The sequence below is a fragment of the Xyrauchen texanus genome, chromosome 14 (assembly GCF_025860055.1).
Source record: "Xyrauchen texanus isolate HMW12.3.18 chromosome 14, RBS_HiC_50CHRs, whole genome shotgun sequence".
NCBI lineage: Eukaryota > Metazoa > Chordata > Actinopteri > Cypriniformes > Catostomidae > Xyrauchen > Xyrauchen texanus.
The window spans coordinates 276130-285225 of record NC_068289.1 but is presented as its reverse complement, the minus strand read 5'-3'; the positions used below and the strand labels follow the sequence as shown (position 1 = coordinate 285225).

General features: G+C 39.6%; 1 long non-coding RNA gene across 1 annotated transcript; it reads right to left on the bottom strand.

The window, feature by feature from the left end:
* Positions 1–556: 556 nt before the first annotated feature.
* LOC127654681 (uncharacterized) lies at positions 557–1737 on the bottom strand. The gene is made up of 4 exons (XR_007971960.1): positions 1664–1737; positions 1418–1540; positions 988–1171; positions 557–743 (listed from the first exon to the last, which is right to left on the bottom strand). It is a non-coding gene; the product is annotated as an uncharacterized LOC127654681 (long non-coding RNA).
* Between the last annotated feature and the right edge of the window lie 7359 nt (positions 1738–9096).

Genomic DNA, 9096 nt, shown 5'->3' with positions numbered 1-9096 from the left:
ATTACATATTTAAAATACAAAATATAAGTAACTGTATTCCACTACAGTTCAATTTAAATCATTGGTATTTAGAATACAATTACATTCCAAAATTATTTTGATTATTGAAGAGTACTGAAACTATTAGTCGACGTTATTGACAACGACAACATTTTAATTGTTGAAAAGTCGTTTGATCTCATTTAAGGTAACATGAGATCACAATAAACTCTAATGATGACGTGTGAGAGGAAGAATTACACAGATCACAGATCTTTACTCCATTATACACTCCAACAATACACATGTTTGCTTGTTTTCCAATAAAAAGATCTAACTCATTTAAAACAATGTATATTTACTTTAGGAACTATACTGCAGAAGAAAAAAATTGTTATCTGAGAATTTTGAATATAATATAAAAATACAAATATTTTAAAATATCTAAAAATCCTTAAATAAAGATGCATTGACCTGAGAAGCAGCATAAGAGAGATTTACATTTATGCATTTGGCAGACGCTTTTATCCAAAGTGACTTACAGAGCATTTATTACAGGGACAATCCCCCCGGAGCAACCTGGAGTTAAGTGTCTTACTCAAGGACACAATGGTGGTGACTGTGGGGATCAAACCAGCAACCTCCTGAGTACCAATGTATTATACAGAGCACTTATTACAGGGACAATCCCCCCGGAGCAACCTGGAGTTAAGTGTCTTACTCAAGGACACAATGGTGGTGACTGTGGGGATCAAACCAGCAACCTTCTGAGTACCAATGTATTATACAGAGCACTTATTACAGGGACAATTCCCCCGGAGCAACCTGGAGTTAAGTGTCTTACTCAAGGACACAATGGTGGTGACTGTGGGGATCAAACCAGCAAACTTCTGATTACCAATGTATTATACAGTGCACTTATTACAGGGACAATCCCCCCAGAGCAACCTGGAGTTGTGTCTTACTCAAGGACACAATGGTGGTGACTGTGGGGATCAAACCAGCAACCTTCTGAGTACCAATGTATTATACAGTGCACTTATTACAGGGACAATCCCCCCGGAGCAACCTGGAGTTAAGTGTCTTACTCAAGGACACAATGGTGGTGACTGTGGGGATCAAACCAGCAACCTTCTGAGTACCAATGTATTATACAGAGCACTTATTACAGGGACAATCCCCCCGGAGCAACCTGGAGTTAAGTGTCTTACTCAAGGACACAATGGTGGTGACTGTGGGGATCAAACCAGCAAACTTCTGAGTACCAATGTATTATACAGTGCACTTATTACAGGGACAATCCCCCCGGAGCAACCTGGAGTTAAGTGTCTTACTCAAGGACACAATGGTGGTGACTGTGGGGATCAAACCAGCAAACTTCTGAGTACCAATGTATTATACAGAGCACTTATTACAGGGACAATCCCCCCAGAGCAACCTGGAGTTAAGTGTCTTACTCAAGGACACAATGGTGGTGACTGTGGGGATCAAACCAGCAACCTTCTGAGTACCAATGTATTATACAGTGCACTTATTACAGGGACAATCCCCCCGGAGCAACCTGGAGTTAAGTGTCTTACTCAAGGACACAATGGTGGTGACTGTGGGGATCAAACCAGCAAACTTCTGAGTACCAATGTATTATACAGAGCACTTATTACAGGGACAATCCCCCCAGAGCAACCTGGAGTTAAGTGTCTTACTCAAGGACACAATGGTGGTGACTGTGGGGATCAAACCAGCAACCTTCTGAGTACCAATGTATTATACAGTGCACTTATTACAGGGACAATCCCCCCGGAGCAACCTGGAGTTAAGTGTCTTACTCAAGGACACAATGGTGGTGACTGTGGGGATCAAACCAGTGACCTTCTGATTACCAGTTATGTGGTTTAGACCACTACACCACCACTCCATATATATATATATATATATACACACTGATGAGCCAAAATATTATGGCTCTCACATGGTGAAGTGCATAACGTTGATCATCTCCTAACAAGGACACATGTAAAGGTCTGGGTAGATTAGATGGTAAGCAAACAATCAGTTCTCATCAATTGTGTTGAATGTAGAAGAAATGGGCAGGAGACTTGAGCGACTTTGACAAGGGCCAAATTGTTATGGCCAGACTACTGGGTCAGAGCATCTCTGAAATGGCAAGGCTTGTGGGGTGCTCCCGATCAGCAGTGGTGAGTACCTACAGTGGTTGAGGCGGGACAAACCACAAACTGGTGACAGGGCTCATGGCTCACTGATGCGCAAGGGTATCGAAGGCTATCCTGTCTGCTTCGAACCAACAGAATGTCTACTTTGGCACAAGTCACAGAAAATGTTAATGATGGTTACAGGAGGAACGTGTCACAACACAAAGTGCATCACACCCTGCTGCGTATGGGGTCGGGTAGCCATAGACAGGTCAGAGTGATGACCTCTGTCCATCGCCATAACAGCCTACAATGTGCATGCGAGCATCGGAACTGGACCTTGGAGCAGTGGAAGAAGGTCGCCTGGTCCGATGAGTCCTGTTTTTTTTTTTTTGTGTGTTTTTTTTTTCACATCATGTGGATGGCCGTGTGCAGTCCGATCCACAGCGTCTTGTAGAGTCCATGACTTGATGGTCAGTGTACAGCGTGAGATGTACACACAAGTCATGAAATTGAATGAACATTTCGTTTACACAATATTTGATAAAATTGAACTAAAAATGTATGTTATGTAGAATGTAATATTGATATACCTTTTGAAAGAAACACTTTTGTTAATCGTAAACACGGGGACATTTATCAGCTGATGCAAATAATCTTAAAATGCCCAAATATCTGCTTATGTTTCAGTCTGTCAGTTTGTGATTTTAATAAGAAAAAAACTAATTTGATACCAGTGTGTTATGTTTGATTTGAAAGAACGTGAAATACTGTATGTGGTCAACTATATTCTTCATTTAATATTGTTCATTTTATTACTTATTCATTAAATATTGAATCAGTTCTTTTCATTCATTCAAATCCCTTTTAAATGAAGGATATCATGGGACAGAGTTTGAGAATGTTCTGCAGTTCAACCAATTTGTATGACAACACGGATTGTGTCCTGAGGCTCAGATGCAGCGTTTCAGCAGGGTCAGAAGTGTACTTGACCTAGCCAGTAAGGAAAAGAAATTGCAGTTTTGCCCTCTGCCCCACACCTGTGGCCACAACAATACACACAGGCCTTGAGAAAAAGGAAACATGTGTGACTGTCTCCAGAGCTGTGTGTGTGTTGTGTTTCCTTTTCCTCTTGCCTCTCAGGCTGATAAGAGAGAGGAAAAACAGGATGAAAGACAAGACAGATGGCAATTGGGCTTTTTATTTTTACACTTTCTGCCATGGGGATTAGTTTTGAGGTTAGGTTGGTGACAAAGGAACATTGTTCCCACCTCATGCTCAAGGTGGCTGTATGTGCAGTGCTTTCTTCCCCTCCAGAGGAACCAGGTTTGGGTATTATGTGTGATTTTTACAGAATTATATTCCTTTTTCAAAAAGAAGAGGTTTAGGCCTATGTTTGAGTGGAACAATAAAAAGTTTCTTTAAGTCTTGTTCAAAGTAGAGATATACTATATGGAATTTCTGGACCGATAACGAGAACCGATAATTCACAGCCCATTGTGGCCGATATCGATAACTGATGTTTTTAGTTTTAATTTTCAATCCTTTAAGCTGGAACTGCGAGCTAATTAATTAAAAGCTTCTCATTTGAGAAATATGTGTCATTTAAAAGCTTGGAATTTGGATTTGCTGCTATTTAAGGTTTGACAGATGAACCAGAAATGTGCCTATATTACAGATGTATGCCGATGTGAATGACTAATCAATTGTACGGTGCCCATTTATGAGCGGTAATACTCGTGTATTTAACAAACAATAAACAACACAACACAAACCCTAATCTCTGTATACATGCAGCGTTGTGTGTGTGTGCTTATTGCATTCCTCATTCACAGACACTCGTTACAGCGCTCATCTGTGACAGTTCCTCTGTATAACTTATGAAATGTGAACACAACAATCATAACAACACACATATCGAATAATCATAACGCTACAAAAGTCTCAACTCGTACAAGCACATTCCCTCACAAACGAGTGTTTTAGCCGTCTCGAGTCACACTGTGAGAATTATTTCATACTGTACATGATTTTGCCACGTTTCTGTTTATTGTCTCGTGTAACAAACAGAATATGAGAAATAACATGTCCTTACAGCAGATGACTAAAACCAGCCCCAAAACAACATAAGCAGAGATTCACCGCCACAAGCAAATAAACCGTAACAAATCTTCGACGAAAACATTGATGGTAATTCCATTATTGGCGTGAATTTTTTTTTAGATTTGAACAGTTATCGGCCAATAATATATAGGTATTAGCTGATATATTGTGTATCTGTAGTTCAAAGGCTGGTCTTATATTGACACCTCATTCGAGAGCAAATGAACGGTTCACTCTTTTTGAACAAAACTTTGCCAGAACGTCAGTGAAATCTTACGCTCTTGTTCTCAATGGACAACAAAAATGACAAATGCTATTAGATAAATGACAGATAGACTTCACTCTTTTGTCTCTCACAAACATAAATATTAAAATTGTATTGCAGCCGGGGGTCAGAAATCAACCGCGTTATTAGAGCAATTTTTGCCTCATGCCTTGATTTCCAGCCTAACCTTTTCTAACCTTATAAAATGATTATTTGTTATCAAATATAATCTTAATATCAAATACATCAATTTAATTAATTGTTTCAATATTTACATATTGCCTGATCTGGTGCATTGTGACTGAAACACTGAAATTGGCACAAAAAAACAAAATGCCACTAATGAACCTTTTACATACTCCCACACCACAATTAAAGGGCAAGGTTCATTACTGAACCGACCCGAGATTAACTGGGCAGAAGATCAGGGATCCCTTCTTGCAATTGAAAGCAAAGTGAATATGCAGAAAATCCCTTAATGTAATCCACTAATAAACAAGAAGGCTACAAAGATAAAATGAAAATCAATGTGGATTTTCTGCCACACAGAGCAAGCTGCAGATATAGTGACCCACAGTTTGTTGACAGTGCGGTGATGTTTGACACTGGCTGAATTGATATCACTGAGAAGGGAATGTGGAAGAACAACAGGCTGCTATCTGAGATATGCATCCTCAGCCCTCTTCAGATGTGCATGTGTTTACCCTGAATAATTTAAGCTGTACACTCCAGCAACTGTCTGATAAAGACTCAGTATGACATTAATGAGTCGGAGCAGTCAGTAGATAGCAATTGAAGTGCCGGTTTTGGCTATTTGAAGCTTGTTGATGTGACTACTCAGCAGAGCACGAAATGGGCCATAATGGTGGGCTCAGCAGATTTACTAAAGTGCTCCGATACATATCTGAAATCAAGACATGATGAGGTCAGTTTTTCTTGTTTTGTTTTAAGCATAGGCAAACCCTTGTTAAATGTTGTTAGAGTCATGCTTAAAACAAGAAAATACCAGAATAAAATATCACTTCCCATTGCCATTCTCTGAAAACAGATAACATTTCATATTTTATGCAGTTTGGCTTCTCAAATAACTGTATGTTGTTTTAATTAGTTTTATTGTACAATGAATCAAGAAAAGGATATTTTGCAACTGATTCCCAATCTGTCCACAGATTCAGTAAAAAGAACTCATTAATTGCATTGGACAGCACTTGGCACTGTATGGAGGTTATTGCATGTAATCAACGAGGACAATGTAAGAGGAAGTTGTGTAGACTCTTTATTGTGTATTTATTATTTTTCTCTCTCATCACACAATTCAACAGCTGGCAACTGGGATTAATTAAAGTGTATATATATATATATATTTAGTTGTGGTGCTGCTCTTGAATGGTGGTGCAGGAAATACTGCTATGCAAAACACAAACTCCATCCAGGAAGTTCAGTGGTCAGGACTGATGCTCAATGAGCTGACCGGTCCTGACCTACGTGACCCGAGTATGGGCCAGTAGACTGGACTCGTGAGAGAAAGCATGTGCAGGAAATGTGTGTGTGTGATTTAGTGAATGAGTTATTAAATGGGTTAGTAAGAGGAAGGGCAGACAAACAAGGGTGAATGACGACAATCTAAAGCTTTTAAGCAACTGTCATCCAGAGATAAGTTTGTATTGTCTTGAGGGCTTAAATACCTTCTGTTATTGCTTCTCTTATCCTTAGCAGTTTTTCCAGATAAACTGTAAGATCTTCCTAATATGTATGAGTATGGGACCCCCTCGCGGACCCCTGATCCTGCTGGATCTTGACCTTTGAGTTTTAAATAAACAGCAATATTTCTAGATGGCAAACCAAGGTGTCTGCACCGTGAAGATACCACTGCTATTCCCTGAGGAAAACATTCAGACTGTTCTTTTCACAAACTTCCCAAAGGTCATTTAGAAGTCTGTTGTGATCATTGTACCATTTCAGTGTGAATGTTGGATGCATGTAAATGTACACAAGTTGTGTAATCATCAACTAAATTTGTACATTTTCTAAAGTTCAGAAATGGTCTGACTGCTATCTTGTCTTGTCATGGATGTGACATGTGAAATGAGTTGATGTTTGGAATGGTGTTCATGCAACGAAGGTTATCTCTTACTGAAATGTTTGCTACTCCACCTCTCAGAAGTAAAGCTCATTATCTTGCAGTAAGTGGATGGTTTATTTTCTCTAACATGTGCATGGGATTCCTGCAGACCTCATCTTGAAACACCTTGTCATTTGTTTTGATCTGTACTCTTTGAGAAGCATGTGAGATGCCGAAAATCTTTTAATGTACATTTTCATAAGAAAAAGTGACTGGTTCTTGCTGAAGTTAATGCAACAATGCTGTGGTGTTGTGAGTGGTTGCCAAGGTATTGCTATCCAGTTGCTAGTGTGTTCTGGATGGTTGCTAGGTGTATCATATGAAAGGGGTGTTCGACTTCATGCAGCGCTGCGCAGACCGATCGGCACTGGACTTAAAGTAGTGCATGTCAGTTAGAAATGATGTGCCGCGGCATTAACATATGCCATCAAAGTACTGCGAGAGTGATTCTCAGCCGTTGCAGTTGCTCCTGAGGAGCTCTATAAGCTCTGAATGAGGACACTTACACCAAACTTACAACTTGACAACGGTTACAAGTATTTCATGGGCTGCATTCGCAATGGCATCCTTTACATACTTCTGCTGTATCAATCCATGGCAGAAAAAAGAGCAGTATGGTAGTATGCATTCACCAAGGTGTTTATGCTGACACCTCCAGTTCTGCAAAATCTGTCACAAATCCATATTTTTATTACAGTACATCATGTTTCTATCATGTTTTATTATGTTTGTCATAGTAATGTTCGGCTGCCATATCACCCTGTGGCTATTGCCTGGTTGCCCACTAAAGCTAAGCAGGGTTGAGCCTGGCCAGTACCTTGATGGGAGACCTCCTGGGGAAAACCAAGGTTGCTGCTGGAAGTGGTATTAGGGAGGCCAGCAGGGGGTGCTCACCCTATGGTCTGTGTGGGTCCTAATGCCCCAGTATAGTGACGGGGACACTATACTGTAAAAAAGCACCGTCTTTCGGATGGGATGTTAAACCGAGGTCTTGACTCTCTGTGGTCATTAAAAATCCCTAGGCACTTCTCGTAAAGAGTAGGGGTTTAACCCCGGTGTCCTAGCCAATTTCCCCATTGGCCCCTATCTATCATGGCCTCCTAATAATCTCCATCCCTGAATTGGCTACATCACTCTACCATCTCCTCTCCACCAATAGCTGGTGTGTGGTGGGCGTTCTGGCGCACTATGGTTGCCGTCGCATCATCCAGGATGTGGATGCTGCACACTGGTGGTGGTTGAGGAGATTCCCCCTATACTATGTAAAGCGCTCTGAGTTTGAGAAAAGCGCTATATAAATGTAAGTTGTTGTAATATCATGTTTATTCATAAACAAAACATTAAAAATGATTAAAAATATTGACTTTATTGGTATTAAAATAATACAGACTTTTATTTGACTTGTTCACACAGCAGGCACTGTATTACGCAGCACATAAACCTTTCAAATGATCAGTGATTATGATTATTTAGTGTAAAATTCAAGCATCTATCTATCTGAATTGTCATCTGTAGCCTGGACTACTGTTACGCTCTCATTGCAGGCCTTGCTGCATGTGCAATTACACCTCTGCAAATGACCCAGAATGCAGCAGCACATCTGGTTTTAATGAACCGAAGAGAGCACATGTTACACCCCTCCTTGTCTCTCTCCACTGGTTGATTTCGTCACTTTTAAAATCTGTGATGAATCATGATTAACTACAAAACAATTATGCGATTAATCATATCAAATTCAAGGCTCTGATGTTGCACACAGAACAGTCACTGGGTCTTGCCACAGAGAATATGCATGTGCAAACAACATATACAAGAATTTGAGTTTTCCTTGATATTTTGACATACAGGAGATCATAAAAACATGCTCAAAACTCAAAACTTCTCACTGTAAAAAGAGCATTTGTTGAAACCAAGTTGTCAAAAAGACTCGTTCTCTTCTTCCTCCACATTGTGATGTCACATTGTAATAGACTCTGACCTCCCCCAAAACACATCAACACCTACTTTACCTTATCACTAGCAGTGAGCACTGAGATGACCAGTAGAGAGAGCAAAATATAACAGTGGGCATTTACGGTCAGAGCGTTTCTGGGAGTTAGGGTTAGGTTGGAAAATGATAATATTTTACAAATATATTACTGTTTTTGTGCCAAAAACTTTACTAATATTTTAATCCACCAGTCAGTGGATTAAAACGTTTAATCGTGATTAATCGCATAATTGTTTTGTAGTTTATCACGATTCATCACAGATTTGAAAAGTGCTGAAATTTGACACTATACTTATTTTCTTGTCAAAATTAATTTATTTCCATCTTAGGAAAGAAAACAAAACAGTATGTAGCAATATAATGCTTTATTAACTTTTCCAAACAAAGACTTCTTCAATATAAAGATATAATATAGCACAAATTCAAGTAACATTAACCCTTTCCTAAAGTGGGAGTTTGACTGAAATAACTGGTCCCCACATAGGTT